Genomic DNA, 14,034 nt, shown 5'->3' with positions numbered 1-14,034 from the left:
CTACAATTGGACAATATCTGGCATCAGGTCAGAAGTTGCAAAAAAAGCAATAATATCCTCCTTTATCAAAGCCTGTGTCAGCCAGGACATTCAGCACACAGGAAGGTCTGGAGTTGTTGCCCAACTCTTAAACTCTTTGGCTGCCTCGGGATCATAACTTCCCTTAACTGCCCCAGTTCTGTGTGTGTCCAGGCTCTGTCCTTCTGTGAGTCCATGCTCTTGTGAAATCCTTCCTCTCATGGCTCAGTAAAAAAGAGTTACTACATGTGTTGTATGAAAGCCTACCTTTTCTTATAACTGAAACACAGGTCAAGACCAAAGGTGGGGGACATGAAATACCAATTCCCCTTTTCCAGAATGGGGAACCGAGGCAGAGGCTCAGTAAGTTGCTCAAGGACACACAGTTTCCACTAGTGGTGAGGGAACCCAAGCAGACTCACTGAAGCTCACAGAAAGCTGTGAGTACCACAGGGGTGGAGACAAGCAGGCTTTGTAGCAGAAAGATCCAGTGTAACTGTAGGACAGAATGATGTCAAAATAAAGTGATATTTAGGAGTAGCAGAAAGAGAAACTTCTGAAGGAAGGCTGAGATTAAAGGAATTGTAGAAACCTGGAAGATGCTCAGCACAGTCCCAGCTCTGCTTCAGTGCAGTGAGGAAACGGAGTGACAGGAATATCAGTTGTCTTCTTTCTTCATCTTATCTTCTTTCTGGTGCACCTTCTGAGTAAAGAGTAAACATGTTAAAAGCCTCATGCAAAGTCTGGGTGCTGTGTTCTGCCTTCATCAAAGGTCTCTGACAGCACAGAGTGATCATGGAATATGTTCCGGGGAACATGCACAAGTTTCTTGGGAGGTTTGATGCTGATGTCTTAAGTTTCAGGGCTTAAGCATTTAAACTCTCTCTCCACCAAGAGAAAGGATGACGGGCACAGTCTTGGCCCCTGGCAACCCGTGTATAAGTCCATGCTGTTCATGCTTTCATCTTGCCTGGGACTGTGACCCAACAGCCAGTTCAGCCTGTAAGTAAAACCAGTGGATGGCCAGCAAGGGGAACTATACCAGTTCACAAGATGTCAATAAACACATCCTTAATCAAAGTAACCATCTCACCATATTTGAAACACTTTCTTGAAAGGCTGGGCACACTCCAGCTTCAAAGAAATAGTTGGAAATGCTTACTCATTTTACTATTTTTCTTTCTTCAGCAATTGATTGTTGCTGTCTTGTCCATCTGGGGGCACACACAAGCATACTGTCACCTTAGGGCAGAGACCGAGCATGCAGATTTAGAGTTCAAATAATGTGCTGGCAAACTAATAAGCAACAGAAATCAGGACTTTATGTTTGGAACTGTCAAGTAGGCATGGTTATACCACCTGGATGTATAGTGTATATTATGTGTCATGCTCTCAGACACCTTCAAATCCAGCTTACTGTCTTTATAGGCTTCACGTAACTCCATCTGTTATTCTGCAGGTTTTCTGCTGGTTGTATGTAGCTATAAATGTTTCACAGAAGTCAGCTAAGTTTTTGTTAACAGTTGTCTAGCAGAACCCAGCTCTCTCCACGTATATCTTCACTGTTGTCAGCAGCAGGTACTAGCCAGACCAGCACTGAGAACAACTTACATGTGTGCACAGCCCACAGCGTCTTTGGTTATTGGATGGTCATAGAAGCATCAGTAATTCAGGATCTGCAGCACTGAGCAGTGCTCACTGACCTCTAACGCTGCCACCTTTACTTGTTGCTGTGTTTTAGGCTCACATAACAAGTAGAGCAGAGTTAGAACTCACCCTCTGAAGGTCTGGGTCACAGCTCCCTTTGCCTGGTTTCTGAAGGCATTACTTGGAAGCAGCAGGGTAATTTTGTATGGTGTGCTTTAGTTTTGGCCTTATTTTAAAGACCGATTGCTGGAGCAAGTTGAATGTGCTGCGTGTTGAGTGTTCCTGAGGCTGGAGAGCAGCCAGAAAAACCAAAGAGCAAAACTTCTAGGCAGTTTTCCATATCTACAATAAAACTCAAGTCTCTAGCAAAGTTATCTAAGGAATTCAGGCCGAGAACAACAAATGGAAAAGGAATGACACAGATAGGGCTGTGCTCTAAGGAAAAAAAAAGTGAAGTATTTTATGATTTTGGACAAAGTTTCCTGCACAGCTTTATCACTGTGTTACTTTCAGTCCTCAGAAAAACCTGATCCAACATATTGCCACTTCAGCAGCTACATTCAGGTTCTCATTCTCTGGCACCCTGGCTATATCAAAATGACCTTAGAGAGATTAAAAGTTATTACCCAACCTTGCCCATTCATACATGAGGCAAACTATGGTCCTCTAGCCAAGGACCAAAATGCTGTATATAGTTCCACCCCAGATTTTATTTGGTGCCTCAGCTATGGTACAATCTGTTGAGTGTATGCTTCTTTGAGGACAGGAAGGCTCTGCTCACTCTGTACTCAGTGTTAGTTGAGTACATTTCAAGAAAGACAAACCATTGCTTTATGAGCAGCAAAACTGAAGCAGCTTCACTATAGTTTGATATGGTCTCATCCACAAAGCACCTTTGCTCCCCTAATAAATAGGGATATCTTAGCTCTGTGTCTCATTTCAGGGTCACCCCCACAGGGCAAAATCCTCACAGAGGGTGGCGAATCCAGTTTTAGGTAAATGGTGACCGGCCAGCCTGCTGTAGTCAACAGCACAGTGGGAAATGGTTTCCTTGAAGGAAAAACCTCAAAATCCACTCTTTTTTTCCTGCCTTTGGTTCCTGTCTTCCAAGAAATGTTGGGAATTTAATTATTTCTGAGATCTTGGCTCATGTGTCAAATCTGCTTGAAATTTGGAGCAAGAGATAGGCCGAGCCATTCCCTAAGGCTCCTTAGGAAAGCACGTGAATCAAGACGGCTCCATGAAAAGCCCCACACCCAAATGACTGGAAGTGCATTTTTTTTCCCAAACATAGACCCATGCCAGGCAATGGCCATCAGAACCCCTTTGCCCAGCATCCTTTTTCTTGGCAGCAATACATGCTTGTGTTTGACAATGAAGCACAAATCTTTTGTCATCTGCTTTGAAGGAGATGACAAGTTGAGAGTAATGTCAAGTTATATTCCCAACTTCAGCTGAATCCAGATCATTAGTAGATTACCATTGATCGGGCTGTAGGAGAATCACAGAGTCCTAGAATGCTTTGTGTTGGAAGGGACGTTAAAGCTCATCCAGCTCCAACTCCCTGCCACGGGCAGGGACACCTTCCACTAGAGCAGGTTGCTCCAAGCCCCATCCAACCTGGCCTGGAAGACAGAGTAACAAAATGGGAATGTAGTGAGCTTTTCCCCCAGAATGCCAGCTTACCATAGGTTTTCCCTCTAAGCTCCAAAGCTATACTGTGTTTCAGTTCATCGGCAGATATCCCACACTTCTTCAAAATCTGAAGCAAAAAGACTGGGATGAGTATTGTAGGCATTCATAGTATGCTAGACTAATATTGTTGGCTACCTACTCAGCATACCTCAGTAAGTCAGCACTCCCTCATCTGCTAGCTAGTCTGGATTCTGTTGTAGTTGATGTGGTTGCTTCTTACTTCATTTCTGAAGCCTGAATGATATCTTTTGTCTGGTTTTTGCATGCTCCTATAGCGTGGATATGTGCTGTGTGCGGGAATGCTCTATGCTCCTTCCAGTACCTCTCTCCAGGTACTTGAGAATATGGACTGTACTTTTCCTCCTAAGCAAGCAGCACTGTATCACTCCTACTGGGAAAGCCAAAGAGGATAGTGATGCCATACCTACAAACAAGAGCAGTAGCTGAATGCAGAGCTAAAGGATGCACCAGCATTTGCAAGAAAATGGACTGAGTTCCCTTTCCACTGAACCAATCCTTGCACAAACCCCTGTTATACCTATGCAGTTCTCCTCCAAAAGAGCTGTTGGCTTTATTTCACTTCTGATCATACTGCACTGGAAGTTTTAATTGAAAACCTGTTCATTTTGATACTCAGAGTTATATTAAGTTTTACAATCAATTGATTCAGTTTGATACTCCAATTTAACACTTACTGATTTTGATTCCAGAAGGTGTACAGAAGTCCCTGCTTAAAGACCTCATGGCTGAGGTTCCTTAGCTTGTTCCCTTTTTGCAGTATTTCCAATCAGGGATCACTCTTTTTCCCTGCCTCAAATTTGGGGAGAATCAGCTTTTGTTATCCTGGAATGTATCAGTTATCAGTAAGTATCAGGGGGTTAAGACAGAAACCTTAGTTTGGAGGCATCAGAGAAAGAGTCCAGAATTCTGTCACAAAGTTTTATTCTACTATATCTTGTACTCTTATTCATGTGCAATACACAAAGAAATCATAAGTTCTTCCATCAAGAATGTGGACTTCGGTTGAAATGGAAGAACACGTCCCTCTGGTGCCCAAACCAAGTTTTGGCAAGCCGTGGTTTTGCATGCCCCAACCACCAGGCAGACACCTGCACAAATACTGTTTGCATACAAATAAAAGGTGTGCACAGAAGTCTGGAGCACAAGTCTAAAAGCTGAACCACACTATAGAAGCCAAGCCCCAACCCTCCATCTCATACAGTATGTCATTGTTGAAATAATGATTAAAGTAACTGTGCTAAAGGAAGAAAGCAGAATCAGTGTGTTTGATAAACGGTGACATTCACGCCTTCTGACACTGAGACTTCACCAGCATTTTTAATAGCTGACTGAATTTTATGCAGAGGTATTTTTACTGCACTTTTAGGTTGGTTTTGCTTTTAGAAAATGTCTACACACATACCTACAGTCTTTTACACCACTGTACCCACATGCTGATCCAAGAGATCCTTGTCAATAAGCTATCTGAAACAGATGATTCTGCTTTAGCCACAAGGTTGGTCAAAGGAGGTGATCCTGCCCCTCTACTCTGCTCTCATGAGACCTCACTTGCAGCACTGTGTGCAATTCTGGTGTCCTCAAAATAAGAAGGACATGGATCTGTTGGAGCGAGGCCAGAGGCCACGAGGTTGATCAGGGATATGAAGACAGGCTGAGAAAGTTGGGGCTGTTCAGCCTGGAGAAGAGAAGCTGCATGGAGACCTCAGAGCAGCTTCCAGTGTCTGAAGGGGACTACAAGGATGCTGGAGAGCGACTCTTCATCAGGGACTGTAGCAATAGGAAAAGGGGTGATGGGTTCAAACTGAAACAGGGGAAGTTCAGGCTGGAGGTAAAGAAGGAGTTCTTTACTGTGAGAGTGGTGAGGCACTGGCACAGGGTGCCCAGAGAAGTGGTAAATGCTCCACCCCTGGCAGTGTTCAAGGCTAGGTTGAGCCTTGGGTGACATGGTCTTGTGTGAGGTGTCCCTGCCCATGGCAGGGGGTTGGAACTGGATGATCTTAAGGTCCTTTCCAACCCAAACCATTCTATGATTCTAAGATTTACAGTGTCCTTTTCTCCTTTTGAAAACAGGGGACCTGCAGGTAGACAATGCAGGACTTAACGTTGTTCCTAAGCAGAAGTCCCAAACATGTCAACTAGTGTTGAAAGCTCTTCCAAGCCTGGTGTGTTATGTCAGAGACTGTTACTGAACCACAGGCTCCTTCCCACTGTTCACATGTGGTGTATCCTTTAGCACCCAAGTGTGAACTGAAATGGAGAGAAACTGCTTGAACTAAATCCATGAATTTATAGATACTGGGGTAATATTTTCTTAAGCTGAACTGAAATTAAGTCTTCTCAACAACTAGCTTATTTTTTTCTCACTTTTACTTTTGTTACTTTACTTCCTACTGTGTATTATTATTACTTATTATAGGAATAATATTACTATTTTTATTAGGAAACTAGAATTTAATCTGTTTGTCTACCAATTCACTGGTACCTAAAAAAGCTGTCTAAAACTGAGTTGCTTTTCCCAAATTTCGTATGGAAGATTATGGAACCTTTCCTGTTAGGAAACCTATAATGGATTTGAAACTAACTTTGTAATTAGGAGACATAAATGACACGAAACAGGTTTGGATGCAGAAGCTTGAAATGTCAGGCAGAGAAAGCTGTGCTGCTATCTAGAGTAAAGGCTACCCCAGAATTAACAGTATAAATCCTGTATTTTCTATGCCTTCCAAAAGCCCAACTTCAAGTGCTTGGGACTGATTATTTGGTAACGTCTAGCTGAGACCTTCAATAAAAATCTGTACTTAAAGACAAAAGTCGTTGATCTCTTGATGAGAACCATAGTCAGGAAGGTGAATGTTTTACCAGACATATCAAAGCAAGCTTTCATTAAGTCCCACACCTGTGTGTTGCAATGGCTTTGTGCATCCCAAGAGGCAGTGGCGCTTGCAGCCATGGCCTTAGCATGTGTTGCAGTATTCACTCTGCACTCTCTAGACTGTGTGTGTGATTTCTGAATCCAGTTTCTCCACTGCAGGGTTTACTATTTTGGCTGACATGCACTTTGTTAGTTTTAATTTGAATCTGCATGGGAATACACCTGAGTGGACACTTGCTAGTAGTACAAAAAGAAGGGCTGTCCAGAAGCAGAACAGTGCTATACCATGGCACACACAGGACCTATCTAATGACTGACTGCACGTGAAAAGAAGTGCTTTACTGGTGAAAGGCTGTGTGTTTCTAGTGCAATACTATCTTGCCCAGGTGGGTAACATTTCAGGGAAACATTTCATCTCCCCACAAGAGAATTGATTTTCTTTCTACCCAAAGCCCATATATATTGAGTGAAAAGGCTGGTTTGTCTTTGTTTTACACTATTCTCAGGATCCTTGCCTACTTTCCCACATGTGGAACAAGGCAGAGGCCACAATGATAATGCACAGGCATGATAAGAAAGAAAGACAGCAACCTCTTTGCCTCCACTCTGTGCTCTTGCAGAAAGGAGAAGTCCATGAAGCTGCTGCACTGGAGAGCATAGGTCTTTATCGGAGGAAAGGGATGAAGAAAAAGTACTATACTGCTCACAGTGGTTCCACTCTTAGAGAAGCTGCAATTTACCCTCGATGTGAGAGGGCAGACTTTTGTGCCTGACACACAAGTAGGCCAGCCAGCAACCACGGTGTTAATGTGAAGAGAAGAGACAGCTGGTGAGGACAGTGAATCCCCTGCTCTGCTGCTCGAGATGCCAGCAGGAAGAAGAGGCTATAGGAACAGCTGGAGGAACATAAAGCAGCACAAATTCAGCATTGCTCAAAAGGAGGAAAACGGAAGAAGCGTTAGTCTTTTAGTTCAAGCTCAACCCCTTTTTCTTTTTAGGCCCATTATCACAGCATGCTGCTTTGCATTTAATACTGCAGCCTCCTCCTCACTTCTACATATTCATAGACTTTCAACAGCTAGACATGCTAATGGCAGAATCCTTTCAAATTGTGACAGTGGAAGATGCTTTATCATCATGCATTTACCTAAATGCAAAGTGCCAAATGCAAAATAACAAGAATAACCCTGAGTTTGCAAAATGGGGAACAAAAAGTGGGTCAGGCATAAGCGTGCTCACTGCTGATCTGCTGAATTGCCAAGCACCTGAAGTTAGTGGGTAGCAGCAGTTGCAATTGCTCGTTGAGGTTCTTCTTATCTTACTAAATCAAGTCAATACTTGCTCAATGATCAGAATCTCTCTCAGCTTCAATCTTGTGCTGGAGCTCAGGGGAGGAGACTTGCATGCAGGCTTCACCATTCTTCTTATAAGAACTAATAAACAGTGTAAAAATGGAAGCAGGAGCAATCCGTCTTGCCTGAGGATATTACTGAAACCTGGTTACATGTAGATTCATTTGATGATGGCAACTCCCAATCTGAAGTCACCTGTAGCAGATGAGGAATTCCTTGGGTGTATCAGATACTCCATTTACCTTTGGGCAGATACCAAGAAAAATTACAGGTTAGTTAGCTAGTTCAAAAGGGAAAAAAATGCATTGCAATTAGAGAGCCCATTATAAGCAGGAGACTAATACCTGCCAAGCTGCATTCTGGGATGTTGGGATTGGTTCCAATGCCATCAGATGACATGCAGAAGAAGATGCAGTAAGTGCAAGGCTTTGATTTTGAAATTATATACATAAATATATATACACATATATTGTTTTTTTATCTGAGGGAAGATTGTAATCACTATTTAATCAAAGATAATGTTTTCAAGGTGCAGAAGCAGCTCTGGTCTTCTTCAGATTATATATTAAAAGTTGGCTATACATTTATACATCTTGTTTTGTCATGAGCAAGGGTTTCAAATTGTGGATATGGTTTTACTTTGAACAGTGCATTATATATTGCTCACTAAATACAAAAGTATATGGTTACTCTCCTGAGAGAGCTAAGCATTTAATGTCTGATAAATTGATACTACGGTAGTTGTGAAAAGCATTTAAATACCGTAACTAATTTTACTCATGCACTGGAGACTGCCTTTATTCTCTGTTTCCACAAGGTACATAAGAGACCCTTAAGAAAGTTTTATGCCCTGTTTGAATGTATTAAACTCCTACGTTAAATAAGTACTGTTTAGAAATCCTTTTTAAGTGTGCACACCTTGAAGCCTATGTGGCAACACTCGGTCCAGCACCCAGAACTCAGGAATTGACACGTTCCCTTGAGTTAGTTTACAAACTAGTGGATGTGCAGTCTAACTGGCTGTTTTACCTTCCTCTGCTCAGCTTCACATTTTCCCATCAACATTTCCACCCCTGTACTGTGAATGGTAGGTGACGCTTCGGGAGCGCATGGCCATGTAGAAACGGGGATTCTTGTAGCAATTTTATTCCTGAGAAAACACTACTGGATTTCATTTCAGAAGTCAATGAGCTGATCTACTGAGACTGAAAAACAAAGGAAATTTGACAATCATTCCTTTTTCCTAAAGTAATTGAAGGAACTTGTATCTGAAAGACTAGTAAGAATGCTAAAATTAATGATACACTACTATTACTATTTTTAGATTTACACAAGATTCAATCCTTTAAAAGGAGTTCAAATCTGTTCAGAACCCAGATCAGTGTAGTTTGTGTATATGAGTGAATGCATGGCGAATGGCTTCCCTCTCACTTCCCTATCCCTTCTCTATTCTATCTGAGCACACTCTCCAAGATCACATTAAGGTAATTGTTTTTCACGTTGGTGCTACTTACAGAAGGAAGCAGTAGCCATGGGATGTAAGAGTGCAGCTGAACCAGATACAACTTGAGCATCTATCGTAGAAAGTGGCTCTAATATCTAGGAACTGTTTCCTCTGGCTACAAAAGTGAGGGATGATAATCGCTCCCTTTCTGCAGATAGGCAGCCCTCGATTTCAAAATCCAGTTCACAGTATCCTGTCTTGCTGATTAATGACATTGCCAGAATTAAGCTGTAAGAACTAGTATAGTGCTGTGAGAAACAGCCCCAAACCTGATCCAATCCCCCCTAACCCACCCACCTCAACCTGCCCGCCAGCTTCCTGCATGTAATCTCTCTGCCTCTGACCTTGTGAGAGTGCCTCCCACCGTGTGCTCTCTAGCACCTTTCTGGATCTGGTTTCTTTCACAGGCTTTGCATCCAATTCCTTCACACACAGTTAGATGCTCACAGTGCTTTCCTCAAAGTCTTGAAGCCCAGAATAAATGCTTTGCCTGACTTTTTCTGGTTCTTCCTTTGACCCAACTCTCCTTACAGGCAGACACAAAGCTGAAGGGATGCCATGATTTCCTTCAGCAGCATGCAAGCAATTAATATTGCTTAAAGAGCTGATGAATCTGTGAGTTTCTAACTCACATAAGCATATGCGACTTCAGTCCAAGTTTATGTGCTAACAAGGGCTTGTGGGAAATGTAATTATTTCACTGAGGAATTACCCAAATTCTTGAGTGCAGGCTAATGAAGAGGAACTGTTACATAAACCAGAGCCAAGTTTTACACATTTAGTTCTTAATCAGAAACTTGTGCAATATTGTTTATGTAACTGTCCAGATTCAAATTTGGCTGTTGTACCACTTCAGATTAAATAGATGCCACAATAAGCACTCGTATTCTGGCCAGAATCACTGCAAATAAACATGCAGTCAGAAATCTCTTTCATTTAAGGACAAAGATACAGGAGGTGAACCATGGAGTCAGCAGGATCATTCTTCTTTGATACTTGAATTGGTGAATTGAGTACCTTTTGCCTGAAGTACCCATGTAGCCTTCACACTAATACTTCTTATCCAGTGTTTGCTTTTCTTCCTGTTTTCCACACCCACCACACCTTTACATTATTGACTATCAATTCGTATGAAAAATATCACTTTGATGCTATTGTACCTTGCCCCTCTGATTGTGGCAAACTGCACCAACCCCCACCTTTCTGTATCCTGCCTCTCCAAATGTGGGTCAATGCATACGCAATAGAGACGTTTTGCCTTCCAAAAGGCAGTGGTTTATTCTCCTGGTTTCAATTACACACTGAACTCTTAGATCATAAAATGATATGATCTCATCGTTTAAGTGTCTCCAAGTACCAGCAGCATTAAATGACTGTTCTTCTCCAACAAGCAAAATGCAGTATTTCACAGCTCTTTTCACCACAGCGGTGGAAATCTGAATGCAATATGGGTAGCTTTTACATCCATGTTGTGCTGCTTTTTAAAGAGGCCAGATGAGAAACAAAACCATACTGGCCATGTTAACAGAGCTTTGGTGGTTCCTCTTCTCTACTCCAGTAATAAGACACACAATATTCAAGTCCTCTGTGAGGGGAGGAAAAACTTATTGAGAAAGCGGATATTTACAGTGATGCTTTTTTCCAGTAACTCTTGTGCAAATGGTGACCAGAGACTATGCAAGAAAGAGGTATTTCAGAAATCTCAGTGCCAGGAACCGTGCCCAGAGGTTGAAATGTCCAATAAATTCTGTTAGTAGGAACGTCTTGACCAGTTCCTGTACCATAAATATGAAACCTCCTCAAACGTTGCAGAGGGTGTATCAACACCCCCAGTGAAGGTTGTGTTAGAGGACTGGTAGGCACATCTTTAATACTGCATAAATACTTACAGTAGCCCCCAGGGAATGTGTATATTAAAACTGCTTTCCAGGTTGAAACCTATGATAACTGCTATTTTTACTTGTTCTACCTATACTAAAACTGGCATGGATATTCTGTGATCACATCTTCTCTTGCAATATATTGTAAGTACTCAAATAAAGAAAGATTTGTGTGTCTGGCTTGAAGTAAGCACAAAGATAATTCAAAACATTCAGATTCTCTTGTGTTCATATAATTTAACTGCTTAGAGTCCCATCAATTACCACTTTATGGGCCTTAAGCTTCTGCTTCAGTGGTATTTGTTGGATAATAGCAAAAAGCAACTGAACAAGTTAAGAATGAAGTACAACTTCCAACCTCACTGCAGTGTTCAATACTAAACTGTCCACATAAATTGTAATTGCTTTCTAACAGGAAGCAGGAGATGTTTAATCTCTTTCAGAAGAAGCAGAAATCAGTTATTCACAAATCAAAATTATTCATATGCAAAGATGATTATCTATAAATTGCAGCTGCTTTCAGATGCAGTGTTAGATTACTCACTGTACTCTGAAAATTACTGCAGAGCAGTAGAGAATGCTTATGCATATTTCTTTCAAGTTAATTCCTTATGCAAAACGCATCTGTTGGGTGACACTGCTGAAGCTCATGATTTTCAAAGAGTTCCTTGTCCTACACAGTGATTATTTTAAACTCATCTGTTCAGCAAGAGAACTCTTCCGGAATCTTCCAAATACAAGTTTTCTCATTGGAAAATAAGATACAAAGTCAAAGGTTTTGCATGGAAATTAATTGATTTTGGTGCAGCTTTTGTCAGGGAAGGTTTCAGAGCTTCAAGACAAAGCTTCTGGTTTAAATGAGACATCCCTTCATTCCAAATTATCAAATAATGTAGACCGGTTCCTTGGGACAAAATAAGCTCCAGGATTTTGCTCTTATTCATGTGTATTTACCCCAAACAAACCAGTTCCATCAGGAAAGAGTGGAAAGCCTACTGAAAACCAGCCACCAGAGCAGGGTTTCTGTAGCCGACTTGGCTGTGGCAGAACATGAGGACCTAGCATGTAGGTAAGGAGACTTTACCCCTAATGGTTTTGTTTTGTTTCATTGACAAGCTTCAAAAATGCTCTTCGCTTTATCCTCTAAAGCTTCTTAAGGGGCTCTTCCACTCCATGATGAAGGAACTTCTAATCCAGAAAGAACTGATTTGCAGATTCCAAAAACACTTGCACTGTTACGGCATCCAAGTTAGGAAACAGATGTGCAATCATCGCAGCTTTAACAGGCCTGGATTCCTCCCTTCAGATAAAAGTAGCAAAAGAAGTAAAACTTTCTTTAAAGCAGAAGCATCCTACTTGACCCCAAATCTTTGCATGTGGCCATCCAGCCAGTTCTTTATCCACCGAGTGGTCCATCCATCAAATTGATGTCTCTCCAACTTAGAGACAAGGATGTCGTGTGGGACAGTGTCGAACGCTTTACACAAGTCCAGGTAGATGCCATCAACTGCTCTACCCCTGTCCATCAGTTCTGTAGCCCCATCATAGAAGGCCACCAAATTGGTCAGGCAGGATTTCCCCTTAGTGAAGCCATGCTGGCTGTCACCAAGCACCTTGTTGTTTTTCATGTGCCTTAGCATGCCTTCCAGGAGAATCTGCTCCAAGATTTTGCCAGGCACAGAGGTGAGACTGACTGGTCTGTAGTTCCCTGGGTCATCCATTTTCCCCTTCTTGAAAATGGGGGTTATATTTCCCTTTTTCCAGTCTTTGGGAACTTCACGTGACTGCCATGATTTCTCAAATATGATGGCCAGTGGCTTAGCAACTTCATTGGCCAGCTCCTTCAGGACCATCCCAAGATGCATATTGTTTCCTCAGTTCTTTTCCTGTATCTCAGTGACTTGAGTTCCATGTCTGTGACTTCATGCCACTTTCTGTACTCCAGTTGCTTTATCTTCAGCTACCACTCTTGATACTAGCTGTGCATAAGCCCTCAGTGTTGAACAGCTGCAGAATATCTTCCATTCTGAATTTGGTGCTGGTACTGCAGAATTAACCTCAAAGAGTCCAGTCTGGATCCCAAAATATCCCAAGAAAGAAAACTTGCACAACAGGAACACGAAAGCATGTGGGAGTGTATATATATGTATTTCTTTGATTATCCCAAACACTCTGCACTGGAGTTGGTGAGGTTGCCAGTTCTCCCAAGTGTATAGAATACAATTTGCCCTTGGGGTACAGAGCTTCTGAAAATGCCTGATAACAGCTTCCAGTAACGCCTCACATTCTGTTCCACCATCCTATCTGCTTCCATCAGTTAGAGATCCACCTGATGACAACATCCCTCATCAATACCCAGGGCAGCCAGCTTTCATTGCGTCATGGTCCTTATTTACATTTCTGTTCCTTGTGCACCTGCTTTTACCACAGGCTTGAGATGGCTTCTAGTCTGGAGCCCTCCAGTCAAATAGAGAAAACCTCCATGCTGAGAGGGAGAGCAAAGCCCAGCTGACCCCTCGTCTGCAGAACAGCAAGGAGAAGGGATGAGGGCAGGCCTGGACTCATGGGCACTTTCTGTTTCTTTTCTTCCTATGAGGGCTGCATTAATGATTCTGTTTCCTATTAAACCTCTGCTGACAAAAGTCATATCGGGTAATGAAGGAGAGAAAGAAAGGTCCATGTGCCTTGTGAAGTAACGACCTAGGTCTTCTACCCCAGAAGATGGGAATAGCAGATAGTCAGAGGAGGTTTCCACATGTAGCGCTAAAATGAGATGAGAGCTGGAACTGCTGGAGTTCCAAAAGACTGGCTGGATCACAGGACAGGATCATCCCACTCTTGGCAGAATCATAAGCATTAACAACATTGTACTGTCAAAGTTCAAAGGAATTGGTCAGGGACTATAGTCTGTTCCTCAAGCCAGACCAAGATCGTATCATGGATGAGCCACACCACTAACGATACATAGAAGAATTTCCCTTTGCAGGATTAAACACTGAGTTGTTGCTACACAACTGGCTTTGGGAGATCAGAGCTTTACGCAAA

At 42.3% G+C, this 14,034-nt stretch overlaps 1 protein-coding gene and 2 long non-coding RNA genes across 3 annotated transcripts in view; 1 reads left to right on the top strand and 2 right to left on the bottom strand.

Annotated features, from left to right (window-relative positions):
• Positions 1–14,034, top strand: part of RAF1 (Raf-1 proto-oncogene, serine/threonine kinase) — a 77,987-nt gene that overhangs the window by 2,219 nt on the left and 61,734 nt on the right. The gene's annotated exons all lie outside the window — the stretch shown is intronic.
• Positions 1–14,034, bottom strand: part of LOC134164730 (uncharacterized) — a 44,989-nt gene that overhangs the window by 18,102 nt on the left and 12,853 nt on the right. The gene's annotated exons all lie outside the window — the stretch shown is intronic.
• Positions 272–4,019, bottom strand: LOC134164752 (uncharacterized). Its single transcript, XR_009965234.1, has 2 exons — positions 3,146–4,019; positions 272–1,018 (listed from the first exon to the last, which is right to left on the bottom strand). It is a non-coding gene; the product is annotated as an uncharacterized LOC134164752 (long non-coding RNA).

This window comes from Pezoporus occidentalis, unplaced genomic scaffold (genome assembly GCF_034315485.1).
Source record: "Pezoporus occidentalis ecotype Australia unplaced genomic scaffold, CSIRO_AGI_Poc_V1 ctg106, whole genome shotgun sequence".
In the NCBI taxonomy this organism is placed as follows: domain Eukaryota; kingdom Metazoa; phylum Chordata; class Aves; order Psittaciformes; family Psittacidae; genus Pezoporus; species Pezoporus occidentalis.
This window is presented reverse-complemented; position numbering and strand designations above follow the sequence as displayed.